The sequence below is a fragment of the Ostrea edulis genome, chromosome 10 (assembly GCF_947568905.1).
Source record: "Ostrea edulis chromosome 10, xbOstEdul1.1, whole genome shotgun sequence".
Taxonomy (NCBI): Eukaryota; Metazoa; Mollusca; class Bivalvia; order Ostreida; family Ostreidae; genus Ostrea; species Ostrea edulis.
The window spans coordinates 25641744-25662207 of NC_079173.1; positions in this window are offsets into that span (position 1 = coordinate 25641744).

Consider the following 20464-nt stretch of genomic DNA (forward strand, 5'->3'; position numbering starts at 1 on the left):
GAAATAAAGGAACAAATATGTGATATATTTGTGATTGCATATATATAACTTAATAGAATCAGAGTCAATCTGAGGCAATAAACTCGTCAAATCAGCAGAAAATTTCGATTCATGAATTATTGTTATCTTGTCAGGAATTCCTGTTCGTAATCTCGATGTGCATTGATCTCGAAGTTCACCACTTCGGAGAAAACGAATGAGAGGCACTGAGCTCGTGCTAAATTGTCAACAATTTAACTTGCCAAATTTATAGAAAGTCCACAATCAAAATTTCATTTCAGTTGCACATTTGCGTAATTATTACTTTCTTACACTTATTGTACTTTTTATCATTCATGAAACAATGTAATATTTTCAAACAAACAAGTCAGTTTTTGTCATTGTATATGACCTTGGTCTCAACAATCTGGTTATGTTCGGCAATCATCGCAATAGTGGAATATATAAAACCCTCATTATAGGTATGCTCTCAAACAGTATTCTATTGGGGTTTTTTGCTGCATTTTCTTCAGATCATGAATATTATGCTAGTTATGCCGATAGGTGTCATTTGGTGCATAATTAGACAATAAACAAAATATCGTCAGTTACAGTAATGATTAAAATTCTATACTTTTAAAGACATTTCTTGCAATACAAGTAAAAATTTCCTGCAGTTCTCTATCAAACCATAGTTTGCTTCCGGAATCAAGTTGGTCACGTATATTCACAAATTACTTTAAACTGTATGAAATATTATTAAGAAGATTATATATATATATATATATATATATATGTATGTATGTGTGTGTGTGTGTGTGTGTGTGTGTGTGTGTGTGTGTGTGTGTGCGTGCGTGCGTGCGTGCGTGCGTGCGTGCGTGCGTGTGTGTGTGAAAGGTGACGAACAGTGATCAATCTAATAACTCCTATAAGCAATACAAAATAGATAGTTGGGCAAACACGGACCCCCAAACACACCAGATGTGGGATCAGGTGCCTAGGAGGAGTAAGCATCCCCTGTCGACCGATCACACCTGCTGTGAGCCCTATATCCTGATCAGGTAAACGGAGTTATCTGTAGTCAAAATCAATGTGTCAAGAACGGCCTAACAATCGGTGTAGAACACATCGACCAGCATTTGACCCAATGATAGGTTGTATTGACGAACTAGATCGTTATAACGACATTATAATTTGCGAAATACTGGCTTCAATCGAGACTTTTGAAACCCCTTCACCATCAACTTGTTTGTCAATAGCTTGCCTCAATTTCAAAACTGACTATACGCAGAACAAGCTCTTGCATATCGAATCAGTTGAGAGATATAAACACCATACGAAGATGATGATGGAATATTGCTACATAAATATGGTAAGTTGACGATGGAGAAGCTGAAATCATCCCGTTTGTCATACAGTTGAGTTGTCAGTTTGCCGTTAATGTCTACTTTCAATTAAATATCTAAGTATAACACAGAAGTGGACGACTCTGTGTTGTCTTTTATTTTGAGTTCACAGGGATATATCGAATCGACATTTGAATCAAAGTTATTATTGTCAATAGACAAAACGTCGTTGATATACATGTATCTTAATGTCGAATTGAAGGCCACAGCAAGATATTTTTTCTTCTCACATAGAGGGATTTAAATGAATTCTGCTTCATTTGAATATCGACAAAGGAGTACAATTTGTGCCCATGTGAATTCAAACAGACTAAAAGGAAATCGGTCATTATGAAGATGAAGTATACCTCCTTGATTCTTTTTACTACAGTAGTTATATGAAAGGTGAAGATAACGAACAGTGATTAATCTCATAATTCCTTTAACCAATACAAAATAAAGAGTTGAGCAAACACAGACCCTTCATACACCAGAGGTGGGATCAGGTGCCTACGAGGAGTAAGCATCACCTGTCGACCAGTCACACGTAATTAAATCAAAGCTTTTTTTTAATACAGTGAATTCAAATACCCCAGTTTCGAGACGAGACCTCTTCCTTTTAGGAGGTACATTTAGTGGAGCTTTGAATGTTTAAGTGGATGTACAGTCAGTGAGGAAGACGATGAAATATATTAGAAACGGCTTCTCTTTAAATATATAAATATAGGAAAATATAACACACTATCGAAAGATATGTTTTACTAAAGTGGTTTCATAAAAACAATGCCATATTTGCAGGTAATATCATATGTATATATTTATAGGAGACACGGAATAACGTGCTATAATAAGAATGCAATGTATTCAATTACTCCCTGAATACTTATCATTTACTTAGTTTGTGCATCAGTTGAATTCGGGCGATGAAACTACCTATAAGAAACTGATTGAGCGCATTAACTTTATATTCAGAGATAAATATTTGTCTGGAATTATCCAATCTGGTGGTTTTCCCTGTGAAATCAAAGCAGATCATTCACGATACCAGCTGTAATGAGATTCGCATTTTGGGGGGGAAAAACCATGAACTATATAGCGATTCAGTTTCCCTTTCTCTACTTTGATATATATATATAACTTATCGGTGTTTTTGTCATATAGCAAGTTCTAAGTAATATGCAGCATTAACAATTTTAAATTTCATCTTATTTATCTACCGAAAGAGAGATTTCCATATTTTATGTTTAATTAATTTAACAGGTCTTATTACAAACAAAGATGTGTTGTGTTGTTTGTCCTTCCAAAGATATGAATGTCCCGTGTTTACTTTCTTGTCAGCAAACTTAAAATAGTCGCCCTCAATGATTGACAAACTGACGGATGCGAAGACTGACGTCGTTTTTCTGTGAGACGAACCGTCTGATCCATGCAGTAAAAATACCCCGGCCACTTTAGATTAATTAAGACATTCCATACTTTTTAGTACCTTTTCTATACTTACTTTGATCTTTCAAAGCGACGATTAGTGTGTAATGTTTGACGACAATGTGTGTGACGATCATATTTTAAACGTCCAAAATTCATCCGAGAAAGCACGCGAAATATTGCAAATACAAATCGTAAATTTAAAGAAGATATAAAAATAGTGAAAGAAATACCGTTCTTAATTTCTCATGTGTTTGAAATAAGATTTACTATGAATGAATATGTATATATATATGGATCTGGAACAATAATAATATATGAATGTTTTATCTCTATAACTGTGTACATGCAATCTAATCTAATGTTTCAAAAGCAAATATTTATCTTTTAAAATAAAATGTGATATTCCTTTATCATTTACATGAAAAACTCGTAGAAAAGAACTTAGATTTGTGAAGCTTTTTGCAAGCACCAAACATTAATCTCTGTCAGCATTCTCATTACACTAAGACAGACACTGCAATCATATTTAGGCACGTGCAATCCCGTGCCCTTGTTCAAATTCACATAATTTTATACAAGTTTTACAAAGAAATACACACACAGATCACAACCAATTGCATATACTCGACTAGTTTCTTTAATTCTTCAGGAGTATAATTATCAATGGAACTTCCGAGGAATTACAGAAAGATATCTATGGGATTATTTCAGCTTCTCCATTGTCAACTTCCCATATTCATGTAGCAATATCCCATATCACCTCCATATGGTTTTTATATCTCTCAGCTGATTTGATACGCAAAAGCTTGTTCTGCGAATGGTCAGTTTATAAATCAGGACAGGCTACTGACAAACAAGTTGATGGTGCAGGGGTTTTAACAGTCTCGTTTAAAGTAAGTATTTCATAAATTCAATGGTCGTTATAGCGATCTAATTTGCCAGTACAACCTATCATTCGGTCAAATTCTATCTGATGTGTTTCATACCGATTGTTAAACCGTTTTTGACACACTGATTTTGACTACCGATAACACCCTTTATCTGACAAGATATAGGGCTCATGGTGGGTGTCCTTACTCCTCCTAGGCACCTGATCCCACCTCTGGTGTGTCCAGGGGTCCGTGTTTTCACATCTCTCTATTATGTATTGCTTGTAGCAGTTATGAGATTGATCACTGTTCATTACCTTCACTTTTCAGGTATATATATGAATATGTTTTAGGATATTATCATACTAATCCATGTAATGATGATTCTAAAATATTCTATGATTAAGGTGATTCCCCAGACCACGTCAAATAACGTTAGAAACGTTATTCACGAGTCACGAACGTTATTACACATTCAACGAACCCGATGGCATTTTGGTGAATTTTGTAGATCGTATTAGGACTGATTGTATGAAAGCAAACAACAAAAATTTAGAATTAAAACACAACAACATACGAATCGCAATAATACAAACAAACTGGTTTTATACAAAACAACGTTCGGGAGAGAAAATGCTTATAGTTATATACATCGCGAAGTCGTAAACTCTCCATACACATTGCGTTATGACACACAGTCGTTCAGTAATTCCCGTGAGATTTCTGCAAATATTACAGATTATGATGTAAAACTTATACAGTCCCAATTTTGATGCACGATGTTAAATCGTGTTGCCAACTTTCAATGTATTTATTGTAGGCCATTTCTTTTGTGTGATTTCTGATCATTAATGATGGGTAGAAATAACGAATCTCCTATTCAACAAAATGCAATGTTTTGTGTTGTACATGTACTGCAGTCACCTATTTTTGTTATGTTTTCCCTATAATTTATTTAAACCTGACAGAATACGATCGATGTCATGATATAAATAAAATACGTACATATGCATAATCTAAAGCTATACTGACATCGTAACCCCCCTTGCAAATTTTGAATATATATTTACATGTACATGACAAAAATTGCTTTCGAGGCCATCCGAATCCATAATAAATGTGCATATACATGTACAATGTATATGCATATCTCTGTTGTGTCTAATGATGATATCAGGGTGTTCAATTTAGATCATACGCCGACAGATTTGTCACATATTTAGGCCCTATCTCTAGGCCTAGGTGTCGTACGTTTGTATTCTTGTACGTACAGTATGAATCATGGGTGTTGTAATGCAATTTTCTTTTATCTAAAACACTTTTCTGGCCGGACATGACCTTTACTGATGTTTTGATTAAAACGACTCGGAGTGTACGCGGTAGTTACATGTCGTTAAGACTCGCATCGCATGGCTGTATCGTATTGTTAAAAACTACCAGGAACTAAAAATTACCAAGGGGGCGAGGAATGCGGGTGTTTTAAAATATTCGAATTTCCCAAAATTTGTAACTTGAGCATAGGTTAGCATTCTCTGAATGAGCACAGGAGCTCGTCACGAAATATTTGTATTATTAAAATTTGACATCGTCTATTCTATATTTACAAGTGTAAATATAAAATAGAGAGGGTCAATTCGTGACGAACCCCTGTGGAATGAGCGTTAAAAATGTAAAAATAATTCTGATCTATATCACTTTGTTGCAACTAGATCTGGCGACATAATTTTATTTTTCCATCTATTGTGACGTCATGTCAGTGTTCATGTGACGTAGGCTATGAATTCAGTAAGCTCCATAGTAAAGTTAGGATTTTTCTAACTTCAAGCCCGATCGATAAAGCTTACGGCAATCAATGAAAGCGGTTTTTAGCTATTTGAAGCTTTAATGTATTGAACTGTTTTTCTAAAATCACCCTGTAATATTTCTTGAAATGGTAATTTAGTAATGTAAATGATTAACGGAACATGTTTGCAGAGATGGGAATTTTAGACACCATTTTGCAATATGCGTTTTTTCAAGGTTTTTAACCTAGAGGGGATCATTGGGCTCTCAAATTATCCGATACCCTATCTACTTCTTATGTCAAATGATTGCTGGAGTATAAAGGTAAAATATATTGAAATGTTTAAGAAATCTGAAGGTTTTTGAAAACACAATTTTCCGGATATGGTAGGCTATGATTAGTCAATATTTGACTACTATACGTGCATTTTTATCACCTTGGAAACAAGAACATGGTTCATTAGATGAAAAATTATTGAAAACGGTCAAATGCAATACATTTTCTTCAATTGACATGAAAGAAACATATTTCTATCGTTTAAATAAAGACAGTGCCTTAAAATGTATGTATGTTAATACTGCTTGTTTTAAAGTGATATGTTCTATTTTTAGAAGTGGCTGTACTCTGAGAAAGGCCGCTAAACATATTTTTCTTCGGGAATTTGGTCAATATGCATCCTCGACAAAATACATGCAAATTTTGATAGAAATCTGTAGTTTTTTCAATACTAAGATATGGTATGGGGAATTACCTTAAAGACTGTACTGTATATTGTCAATGAGGAACTCTAGCATATTTTATATTTCAACTTCAGAGTGCTTGTGTGTGGAATCAGAGTGGTTTTTAACAAAGTAAAGTTTAGGATGACTGATCACTACATACGATTTTTTCGTTTTTCCATTTTTGTTAAAGAAGCAACTGTCTATGACGTCAAAAAGTCTAGTCTTCAATTTATCGCAAGGAATGGTCGTGTAAAGTGTTGAAAAGTCATATATTTTGATGTTGATATCAGAAAGGTTTTGCCATCTAAATTTCCTAAAAGTCTAATTTGATATTTTTTTTAGAATACACATTTGATTTACACCGCAGTACCTTTGAAGTTTCTCATTTAGAGCTATTGATATTTTTGTGAGGACAAAAGATAAGGGCTTGGTAAACATTTACTTCATTCAGCAATGTATCTTTTTTGGTAAATGTTTTTGGGAAGTTTAGGAATCCAGCATAGGTACGGTAATTCATATTCATTTATCCCATTGACTGGGATAGTATGTGTCTAAAACTGAAAGCATGGTGTATCTAATACGGGATTTTAATATTCCTCTTATACTTTTAATTCATTCTTATACCATTTCCTCTTTGATTAACTTTTGAATAGGTTTTCCTAACAACAAAACAAATGCATATTTTTATGAATTTTCCAAATCCCAATAAAGTCACAGAATATGTTCTAAATGACGTCCTTGTTATTAGTAACAATGTGCAGTCGATGTGCAAAATTCCTGGCCACAGCAGCGCATGTCTCAGTTGAAATTCTGCGCATTTCTTTTCGAATTTGAGTTCTGCTAGAGTGTTTCACTGGACTGTATACTCCATGGTTCCTACAACCTGGGTAGTGTGTGGAGTCGCCCCATCCTATTGAAGCCAGATTGCTTTTCGATTTATGCCTTTGCTGATTAAAAATGGAAGGATTTTTTCTTTGTTTTCAAAGACAAAATATCTTATTACCTCGGTTGAACTCAAAACAGTCCAAACTGTCACGTTTTCCCCCATACAAAGGTTTCTCCGGATAAAGATTTGGATTCTCACTACCCCAGTAACACACATTCTTAAAAATGATGATCCTGATTAGGTAGAAATGTGCTTTGTCAAAAATCCCAGAGGATGCTTACATCTGAACCCTTCTCAGGTATGTCCAGGGGTCCGTGTGTGACCAACTCTTTATATTGTATTGCTTGTGGGAGTTTGATCACTGTTTGTTATGAAAAATGAAGATACCGAACAGTGATCAATCTCATAACTCGTATAAACAATAAAAATAGATAGTTGGGAAACACGGACCCCTGGATACACTAGAGCTGGGACCAGGTAACTAGGAGGAGTAAGCATCCCCTGTCGACCGGTCACACCCGCCATGAGCCCTATATCCTGATCAGGTAAACGCAGTTATCCGTAGTCAAAATCAGTGTGACAAGAACGGCCTTACAAGCGGTATGGAACATGTCATCTTCGCCTTTCATCAGATATTCTAGGACATCCTTTACCTGATCCCATATGCAAGGTGAAGATAACGAACAGTGATCAATCTCATAACTCCTACAAGCAATACAAAATAGATAGTTGGGCAAACACGGACCCCTGGGAACACCAGAGGTGGGATCAGGTGCCTAGGAGGAGTAAGCATCCCCTGTTGACCGGTCACACCCGCCGTGAGCCCCATATCCTGATCTAGTGTTTCCAGATATTCTATGACATCCTTTACCTGATCCCATATCTAGTGTTTCCAGGTGTCCGCGCTTATCTTCCTTTCTGTATTCTTTCTGGGATTTATGAAATTGATCGCTGCTCGTGATCTTCACGTTTTCATAAAATTTATTCCTTGATTATAAAAGTATTTTTGTGTTGGACATCACTCGTGTTGAATTAGCCAGTCCGTGTAATGTGGATTGAAATAAAGAATTTATTCGTTTCGCAGTCTGTTATCGTTTTCTATTTAATGAATGAATTTTAATTGATTTACAGCCATTAAACAGTGATAATTCCAGGATCTATTACGTATATATCTGGGTCGGGATCTAAGTGTCATTGGTGTTCCCCAATATCGAATCTATCTAAAATAAGATTTAACAGACATTCCCTTTAACCATTTAAACATTTAAAAATGTAGTCTGGTACGCACCTTCACCGACTTTATTTCAAATTTGGCACATCAACTTAATCTTACATAATGTAAAGCTATCATAATTTACGTTGCCATGGTCATACGTGCATGCCATTAAGGTCCCAAAGAGTACATTTTCTTTTCAAATATGCTGGATTTAGTTGTTTGATCTTATAGATAATGATTATAAAGTAATGAAATATTGTATTTTATTATGTAGGTAATTATTTGAATATTTCTATTTCTTTTATTTTCATCTAGAATTTGATACATCCTGAAAAATCTATTTTAAAGGCAAATATGAATAATGGATAACAATTCCCGCATTCAACATGCATTAGCCCTAGTACTACCATATGAGAATGAGACATTTGGGAACCTCTGTTCTGTGTGTCCACGGAAATAAAAAAAGATGCATTTCGCCATCATTATATGACAGTAGAGTTGCATATTTCAATGTATTTTAAAATACAATTCGCTTGGTATTCAAAGTATTAAATCTTGATAAGTGACTGTCATTGATGTTAGACTTTATATTAAAATGAGAATTAATAATGGTTGCTTTGGAAACGAAAATTGTTGTTTTTCAAATTCGAAATCCATGAATTCTAAATAAATGTTTAGACAAAAGTAAAGCCTGCTTTTATTTACAGATTTAATTAAAGTCAACATTCATAGTGGAAAAATATTAATACTGATACATAAATCTTACCACATGGTTGCTATGGTGACAAAATATTAAAAGACAGCAAGCCTGACTTTCAGATTCTTTCAAATGACCCCCTAGCGCAAACATCCTTGCATCAAAGGACCCCATTGGAAATAAGCTTTCGGGCTTTCTTGGGTAATCCTTGGTTTCTATGTATGTATATTTGTATGTATGTATATACCGAATAAACATTTACTTATTTATTTTTCAAGTAAATCTCGTTTTTATTGATACATCAGATGATAGAATGAATTTATTGTTGTTCTTTCATATATATACACACACACACACATATATATATATATATTACAAATGTGCATGGTTTCCATTTACATTGTACATGTGTCACAAATTGTATTGTTTATCTTAAAATTTATTTCAACTATCATCGAAATAACTAAAACATGTACCATATCTAGAAAATTATCGTTGAGTATTTCACATTTTACACTATCATATATACTTTTTTTTACCTTGTCACTCGAATAAAATGTGATAATTGATCTTAAACATTATTCAAGTTAAATAGACTAAAATGATACGTAGATATTGTAATCTATTATTAATGTACGAGACATTAAAATACCCCCGGCCCGATTCAATATTACCTCTGTTGACTTTGCTAGTACTATGTATGGAGTTTATTAAACTAGCATTCCTTAATACATACATGGCTAGACAATATACTTATTTATGAGGAACTATTTTGACCTTGCTTTGTGACCTTGACATTAGGGGGTCTTGTACAATCTAGTTTCTCTACTCTCACCATTATCACTTTTTCAGATAAATAGGACATACCTTTGTTTTAGAAACCTTCCCAAACGATGGGCGTACACGATCTTTCTCATTTTCTAAGTGTTTACAAAGTCGTGAGAAATAAACAGAAACGATAAAATATATAATTCCTTCCGGTAGAATAAATCACACCCATTCATGTCCTTTGCAGCAACATAAGGATTGAACACACGCCGATGCTTCCGATTTTGATGTGACTTGAAACTAATATTGGCTCCCAGCGAAACAACAATAAAAGGTGAAGGTTTGATGCAAGGTGAAGATAACGAACAGTGATCAATCTCATAACTCCTACAAGCAATACAAAATAGATAGTTGGGCAAACACGGACCCCTGGACACACCAGAGGTGGTATCAGGTGCCTAGGAGGAGTAAACATCCCCTGTTGACCGGTCACATCCGCCGTGAGCCCCATATCCTGATCAGGTAAACGGAGTTATCCGCAGTCAAATCAGTGTGCCAAGAACGGCTTAACATACTTCCTACAAAATCAATCAATAGTATTTAATTTAAAATGCATTCCAAGATAAATATGTGCAAGTACATAATGTATAGAAATATGTTATGTCCCATTTAAAATGTATTATTTGATTGTGATTAGAATTTTAATAAGCTCTCTTAATTAATTTATATCATGATTTCACAACGGTACGCTATAGTGTATAATTTCTCTCTAATGTTTGAGTCAAAAATATATACCGATGATTGACCTTATCAAATTATATAAACGCAAACTTAAGTTATGATTACTTTCATTTCTATCAATTTGAAGAATAAAAGGTTAAGATAACGAACAGTGATCAATGAAAGGTGAAGATAACGAACAGTGATCAAACCCATAACTCCTATAAGCAATACAAAATAGATAGTTGGGCAAACACGGACCCCTGTATTTATCGATTTGTAAACTCCGGACATTTTGCTCACTAACTTAGCATAAAAGTTTTTCAGTTTGTAAGTAAAATGTCCAGAGTTTATACATTGATAATTCAAGTTTAATTCTATACTAATACATTTTTGTACCTTTAGCAGATAATAATGTGAGCATGGACCTACTTTAATTAATATTTTAACTAAATACAAGTGTATATTGCTTCCCCACTTCACTTCATATCTCAGTTATAACCTAATTGATATAAGTAAATAAATTGATAGATATAATTCAATGTAGATATATTTCTTTTTACTGATTATTACATCTTTGGATGAAAGGTGAGATTAACGATGAGCTACCAAACTCAAAACTCTTGCAAAGAATACAAAATAAAGAGTTGGGAAAACACGAACCCATTGACTTACCAAAAATAATATCTAAACGAACCACAATGAAACTTAATCCCTGTGATGTCATTGAGAGGGAGTCATGATCCTTCACTTTATGTCATGTAGGAGAGCTTATTCAATGGTTTTAACCACCGGGGCCAAGCCCGTTTTGGGTCCGAACTCTGATATAGAAAGGGGTCGAACTCTGACACAGATTAAAAAAACAACTACCCATTCGCTTCAAATGCCTAAAACTATCAGAAACTAGGTGCAATATGCGTAATATGCCGGTCTCCATGAATATATTAATATTTTAACTACTTGAATGCCAATTTTCAAATCACAATTTTTTTTTTACCAATAGGCAATTTCATTATTATATCGATTCGATATATCCCAGTAAACTGGAAATCAAATACTTCCACATCTGTTTCATACTTAGATATTTTATTGAGAATGTATGTTAACGGCAAACTAACAACGCCACATTATGAAAAGAGGGATGACTTCAGCCTCTCCATCGTCAACTTCCCATATAATGTAATCTTCCATTGTCACTTGCATATAGTGTGTATATCTCTAAACTCAGTCTATACGCAGTTGACTTTATATTTTTATCATCGTTACAGTGTTCTGCAATACGTTTTTTTTTTTAGATTAACCTAACCTAACATATGCCATTCGTCTGTTGTCGTCGACGTCGTGATTGGTTTTGCTGAGACGGCTATCTAATCTGATTATATGATGTTCTGTTACACTCTCAAATATTTTGTAAAGTGAATCTTCCCTTTTGGGTTCACATTTTGTCATCTTCATATTGCCAATTCCTCGTCATTGATTTCATGACACACCATTAGTAGACATGTGGTCGCAAGTCATTCATAATTCATTTTTCCCTCTCATAGAATTGTGCATTGTTTGGTCATTACGAATTACAATGCAAAGAGGGGAAAACAAGTTTATCAGCAAAGCGTGCAACTGCAAACTATTCATATAATATTTAAGAGAACATAATGCGCATAAGATGCTTCAAGATGTCTGTCAAATGTCACATGTCACCTAAAATATTTGAAAACAAGTTGTTTTACATGCTATTGTCATGGTTTTTTTTTTCTTACAAAGACTTCTTATAGAACGTTCTTCAATTTGAAAAATGTTCTGTAAGTCCTTACTTAAATATGTCCAGCATATTAATTGCAACACTTGGATTAGTTTAAGAATTGTCAGTTACTATATATGCTACTATAAATCCACCCCTGATTATTTTCACGATTTTCTTTTTTAACGTGATTTTTCACGCAGTGTTAAATTCACGGTGTTGATATCAAGGTTGCGTTGAATGTTATCTAAAAGCTCGCGTTTTCTGGTTTAGATACTTCACAAACCAGGGGTGAGAGGAGTGAGAAAGAGGTTTAATGGGGAGGTTCTATATTTCTTTTTTTAATAACTCCTTTCGTTTTTCCTTCTTCATCACGGATTCGATGCCATTCCCATTCTGTTTTGACAGACAAAACAAAAACTTTATAAAATACAGAAAACAAGAGGCCCACAGGCCTTATCGGTCACCCGAACACTGGTTAAAATTATCACTAGTCCCAATACCTACGGAATCTAGTAAAACTTCCCTGTTCTGAATATTTAAGCTAAATTCTAATATTCAGCAACAGTATTAAACAAGATGTGACCTTAAAACTTCAATGCCTTAAAAGTACATACACTGATGAAAGGCTTCACATAATATAATAGATATATTAACATTAAACGATATGACTAATTTGGACCCATCCTACAGTTAAAACCCTAGCGTTGCAAAATCTGCAATTTTTTGTACATCCTTCTTTATTATTCCTAAATTTAGATTTTATACGGTATCAGCAAACTGAAAGAAGTCCTTCAAATCATATACTAAACTGAAACCAAACCCTTACCCCTAAAATCATGAGATTTACAATTTTGGTAGAGGCCTTCCTGTTCTACATCATTATGCATTTAGGTTTTCTTACACATGTGCAGTTGTAGAGAAGATTTTTGAAAATTGATCAATTTTGCGCAGGGGTGCAGGAGTCCTGAGATTTTTATTAAAAAATTAAAAATGTTAAATTGTTAATGCACTACGGACGACGACAAGTATTTGCAATAGGTCACCTGCGTTTACTCAGGCGACCTAATAAAGAATGCATTTGCAATACTGCGTAAGCAGTATATAATTATATGTATTATAACCGTCACAGTTGATATGAGAAGTCAACAAGATGACAATTCATAGAAACACAATTCCTTACATACATTGCTGGATCCAGTAAATATTCCACCAAGCTACTCACCAAAATATCTTTTGCTATTCAGGAGAAACTTCATTCGTATTGTCCAACATCATATGCGAGAAGTGGTATCAATCAAATGTTGACTCTTAAAAAATCTAAAGAACTTTTAGAAAATCTGAATTCACAGAACTTTTCCCAAATCAACGGCTTCAAAAGTAATGGCTTTTCAACACTTTATAACACCATTCCTCATGATAAATTAAAGAACTGGGCCTTTTGACAAAATGGACAACTGCTTTATCACTAAAAAAGCGGAATACATCGTGTGATCAGTCATCAAAAATATAATTTTAGTTAAACATCATTCTGATTTTATTCATAGGTACTGCGGACTTCATATCAGATAGATGCTTGAGTTACCCATTGACAATATCTACGTAGTTGTTGGTGATATGGTCTTCCAACAGTCTGTTGGAATTCCAATGGGCACGAATTGTGCTCCTTTGTTAACTGATCTTTTTTTGTATTCGAAATATTCTACATGAAAAGAAAATATCTTGGTGTGATTTTGAACTTGGCATTTAGATACATAGATTACTTTTATCGATGAAAAATACTATCTATTTTGCACTCAAATGTGAATTTGCGTCATGATTAGATATGTATAAGGGTTTGTAGTATTTGTAGTATCTTTTATTTCGAGTTCATCTGCTTCATACTCAGATAACGTCTCCATATCAGTGAAATATTTTCGAGAGGGACTCCAAAAATATATAATTAATCAATCATAGTTAGATATTTTATTGAACATAGATGTCAAAAGTAAACAAACAACGCAAATTTATGCAAACCGTATGACCTCAGCTTCTCCATTGTGAACTCTCCATATTTATGTACTAATATTTTATTTTTTCCTGCATATTGTGTTTGTCTATCAATTGATTCAATAGGCGAGAACATGTTCGGTATGGACAATTTTTGATTGAAGGCATGTTATTGACCAATTAGTTGATGTTGCAAAAGTTTCAACAACTTTGTTCAAGATCACCATTTCTTAAAATCAATGGTCGTCATAATGATTTAATTTGTAAATTCAGCTTGTCATTAGATCGAATGTTGTTTAACTTGTTCCATACTAATTTTAGACCGTTCCTCACATACTGAGTTTGACTATGGATTACTCAGTCTACCTGATGAAGATATATGGCTCATCAAGGGATGCTGACGTTTCCTATGCACCCGATCCAACGTCTGGTGTGTCCAGGCGTCCGTGTTTGCCCTGGTCTTAATTTGGTACAATGGAATCATTAGAATTCGTGGTGGCTCCATTTTCGTGGAATTGGTGGGTACCCTTCACCCACGAATTTACATCCTCAACGAATAAAGACATCCCAGAGTTATCTATCTTACAAATATATAAATCCACGTAATTACGTCCCCCACGAACCCGTAAAAATTCAGCAATCCACGAAAATTGGCCCCCACGAATTTAAATGATTCTACAGTATTCTTTATAGATTTTATAAGATATATTTCCTTTTTCACAGTCGCTAAGACAAAGGGGTGCTTTGTTCATTAAGTGATCTCTGGCTGGAAAATTGAATACGTGGTCCCTCACCAAGCTACCAAAGAAGCCATAAAGACTGCAGTGAAAAAAGTGAAGATAACGAACAGTTATCAATCTGATAACGTCTATAAAGAATACAAAATAGAAAGTTGCACAAACACACTCTTGGATCTACCAGAGGTGGGATCATGTGCCTAGTGTTACAACACAACACTGGGGATATAAATCACTGGTCTGTACTTGTGGCAGTTCAGTTACTAGCTTGAAAATACGGATGTATATTTAATTGTTGTGATAAAATTTAGAAATTCATTTTAAAATTAAAGATTATCTCCCACACACATAGCTCTTATCCTTTGACGAATTTGACTCCACGTTTTTGGCACACTGTTTTTCCCTACAATAGTTCTAAAACTTCATTATTATTTCGGATTTCAAACATTTCGGTTGAGCATCACTGAAGAGACATTATTTGTCGAAATGTGCATCTGGTACATCAAAATTGGTACCGTATAAGTTTTACCCAGAACTTTGATTTACATTCGTATTGGGACGGTAATAATGTACACGTCGAGAACAAATTGGTTTTAAACTTTCTCAGAAAAACTGCACAATAGGAGAAAATAATAAGGTATTCCACCAGTCAATGGTCCGCTTTTCCTCTTCTAATTACGTCCCGTGTATCTGCACACCGTAAAAAGTTACAAGATGACACTGATTACAATTTGTCACAATGCCCTTTGCCAAAACAAAATTAAAATCTCGCTTAGTCTCGACGTTATGTAGCATAAAAAACTATTGTTCTGTTAATGAATTCAAAATAAATTCAGAATAACGGTTCTAAATAACCAATTTCAAATCCTGTGGTTTCCCTCAAGTTTGACTCAGTAAGCATTGGTTTGCATATTCTATTACTGTCATAGTTGTAACAAATACAATATTTTGAAAACAATGAAGTCACTTGTACGTTATTATGTTATTCATTTTGCTGAAGTGCAAAAACTTCTCTGACCATTAACTAGACGTGTATTAGCTTCACTTGATGATGAATTTTTAAAAAAAAATCTTTCCTTGCAAAAAGTGATATATTTTTATCTCTTTTAAAAGGTTGATAAGTGTAAAAGAAAGTAATATCTTTCTCTTCATATATTTCAAATCACACCAAGGAATAAGTATATCCTGTTCACACTCGCCGTGATCCCCATAACCTGATCAAGCAATGCAAGTTACCCGCAGTCAAAATCAGTGTGCCAAGAACGGCCTAAAAATCAGTGTGAAACACGTCAGGCAGCATTTGACCCAATGATGAAAGGTGAAGATAACGAACAGTGATCAATCTCATACCTCCTACAAGCAATACAAAATAGATAGTTGGGCAAATACGGACCCCTGGACACAACGGAGATGGGATCAGGTGCATAGGAGGAGTAAGCATATATCGACCGGTCACACCCGCCGTGAGCCCTATAATCTGTTCAGGTAAACGGAGTTATCCGCAGTCAAAATCAATGTGCCACGAACGGCTTAACAATTGATATAAAACACGTCAGACAACATTTGATCCAATGTTAGGTTGTATTGACGAACTAGATCGTTATAACGACCATAGAATTTGTAAAATGCTGACTTTCATCGAGGCTGTTGAAACCCCTGCACAAATTTATTTGTTAGTAGCCTGCCTCTATCTAAATCCTGACCATACGCAGAAGAAGCTCTTGTGTATCGATTCTGTTGAGATATATAAACACCATATGGAGGTGATGATGAAGTATTGTGACATTATTATGGAAAGTTGGCGATGGAGAAGCTGAAATCATCCTGTTTGTCATGAAGTTGAGTTGTTAGTTTGCCGTTAATATCTACTTTCAATAAAATATCGAAGTATGAAGCAAAAGTGGACGACTTTGTGGTGTCGTTTATTTCGAGTTTAGAGGGATAGATCGAATCGAGATATGAATGAAATTCATCATTGTTAATAGATAATGCATCGTCGATATATCTAAATGTCGAATTGAAGGCCACAACGAGAGATTTTTTCTTCTCATGTAGAACCTTACGTTTACCCCTTGGGTGTTATAATTGTTTGTTTGTGCTTTATATTAAATATTCTATACAACTGCATCGAGAGATCCACTCTCCTTATAAAATATCTTAAACACTGAATGACACAGCGACTGTGTGAGATTGCACCAGTGTGTATAAGTAGCGCTTTAGGAGCATAACAAAACCTACTTTTAAGGGAAGTCGTTGTGGCCGAGTGGACTTACTCACTGGTCTGACAGTCTTGCTAGGCGGTGGGTGCCGCAGGTCGCTGGTTCGACCCCGGGCTGGGGCGAAAATTTTCAGTACCTAGTTGTGATTATTTAGTGCTTTATATATATATATATCGTCTTCGTGTATTTTTAAAAAAGAATTCTTACCTATACTTTTATCGATCATTGCGACAAAAAGTAATTATTATCTATCTATCTATCTATCTATCTATCTATCTATCTATCTATCTATATATATACATGCTTATGACTCCCGTTTATCATTTAGTTTTGAATTTTACGAAAGAATTTTATGAAAGGTTCTTGTCATCTCCATGCAATAATGGGATTTTTATGTGCATGTACTTTGATAAAACACATAAACAATAAGCATCTGAATACATATCTCCGAAACCATACATAAAGAAAAAACCAATGTGTGTGAATTTATTATGTGTGAATTTATCATATTTGATATAATACATATACATGTATATCTGGTCTTTTCTGAAGAATACAAAATCATGATAGAACTTTCTTTGCAAACTATTATAATTATGTAGAATCAAATTTAAATGTATAAAATATTAACATAATATGTTTTTTCCACATTTGTATTCTCATAATGTGAAACGTCAAGTTTCAAGTACAGTATTTACCTAAGACAGTACGCTTTCTCCTCCTTATTTCACATTCCCTTCCTTTGACAATTCTTCATCACAAAATGACATTTTGCTGAGTGTTTAAATTAGAAGTAACATATCATTCATTTGACAACTTTGAAAGAATTTACATTTTAGTTATATTTTAGACAAGTACATATCATCGAATTCAAAACATGAAAGGCAGAAAACGATTCACCATTAAAACAAGAATTAAATAATGAATGAATGAAATGGGGAAGTAACGAACAATGGTCATTTTCATAAATTCTCTAAAGAATACAAAATCAGGAACAGGGCAAACACGGACCCCTGGGAACAGCTGGGATAAGTTACGATATCTAGGAGGAGTAAGCTTCCCCTGTTCACCAGTCACACCCACCAAGAATCCCTATATCTTGACTAGGTAAACGGAGTAATCCGTAGTCAAAATCAGTATGTAAAGAACGGTCAAATCATTGTTTTTGCTACGCCTTCTCTCTGAAACAAAATACAAAGAACAGCCTCATCATTAGTTCGTGTAATAGGTAAACAAAACTTCATCGTCAATCTAGTCAGTTGCAAGTTGAATACTTTGACGGTTTGTATATGGTAATCCAGTACTTTGTAAATTCGCATACATGTATGAATATAGCTGTGAAAAATCAAAAGACGAATTTTATCAAAATCACGTTTCAGTTTTAAACATGATTAGTATCCTGGTAAATGGGATGAATGAATTTGAATTACATTTACTGGATTCCAAAACATCACAAAAATCCTTACAAAGATACAATGCAGGATCCATTTGATAAGGGAGGTAATGTAATTTTGTTACGAAGATATCGGAAGCTGACGATGGAAAACCTTCAGCCATCCGTTTTGTCATAAAGTTCTGTTAATTCGCCATTAACATGAAAGGTGAAGATAACGAACAGTGATCAATCTTGTAACTCCTATAACCATTACAAAATAGAACATCCATTTTCATTGAAATATACAAACATTTAGTAGATGTGCAAGATAGCTTATATATGTGTGTGTGTGTGTGTTTTTGTGTTTATATATATATATATATTACATTGCATATCATTGTTATTAAATAAATCGTTGTTGTATGCAAGGTGAAGATAACGAACAGTGATCAATCTCATTACTCCTACAAGCAATACAAAATAAATAGTGGGGCAAACACGGACCCCTGGACACACCAGAGGTGGGATCAAATGCATAGGAGGAGTAAGCATCCCCTGTTGACCGGTCACACCCGCCGTGAGCCCCATATCCTGATCAGGTAAACGGAGTTATCAGCAGTCAAAATCAGTGTGCCAAGAACGGCTTAACAATCGGTATGAAACACGTCAGACAGCATTTGACCCAATGCGAGGTTGTATTGACGAACTAGATCGTTATAACGACCATAGAATTTGCGAAATGCTGACTTCAATCGATACTGTTGAAATCCCTGTACCATCAACTTGTTTGTCAGTAGCTTACCTCGATTTAAAAACTGACTATACCCAGAACAAGCTCTTGCATATCGAATCAGTTGAGATATATAAACACCATATGCAGGTGATAATGGAATATTGCTACACAAATATGGGAAGTTGACGATGGAGAAGCTGAACTCATCCCGTTTGTCATACAGTTGAGTTGTCAGTTTGCCGTTAATGTCTACTTTCAATAAAATATCTAAGTATGAAGCAGAAGTGGACGACTCTGTGGTGTCCTTTATTTCGAGCTCACAGGGATATATCAAAACGACATATGAACGAAAGCTATCATTGTTAATAGACAAAACGTCATCGATATATCTAAAAGTTGAATTGAAGGTCACAGCGATAGATTTTTTCTTCTCACGTAGAAGTTTTTGAATAAATTCTTCTTCATATGAATATAAAAACAGGTCAGCTAACAAAGGAGCACAATTCGTGCCCATGGGAATTCCAACAGACTGTTGGAAAACCTGATCACCAAAGACCACGAAGATATTGTCAATGAGGAACTCTAGCATATTTTGTATTTCAACTTCAGAGTACTTGTGCGTGGAATCAGTGGTGTTTAACAAAGTAAGTTTTTGAATGACTGATCACTAGATATGAATATTTCCGTTTTTGTTGAAGAAGCAACTGTCTATGATGTCAAAACGTCTAGTCTTTAATGTATCGTGAGGAATGGTCGTGTATAGTGTTGAAAAGTCATAGGTTTTAATGCTATTGATTTGGGGAAAATTCTGTGATTTCAAGTTTAATAAAAGTTCTTTAGAATTTTTTAGAATCCACATTTGATTAACACCACTTCTGGCATATGTAGTCGCACAGTAAGTTTGAATTTTCTCCTTCACAGCTGTTAACATTTTCGTGAGGAGCAAAGATAGGGGCTTGGTAGAGCACTGTATCTATCCAAGACCTAAGTTAAAGACAACAGGAAGAAATTTCTTTTTTCTCATGTACAAGATTTTAAATAAATTCTGCCTTATAAAACTGCAAAAGCAGGTAAGCATGGCGCACAATTGCACGCATGGATATTCCAAAATATTGTTGAAAAACCTGATTTGCAAACATCACGTAGATGCTGTCAATAATGACACCTTTTGCATCTTTTTGATATCATCTTCAGAAGTACTTTTGTGTGGAATCAGAATG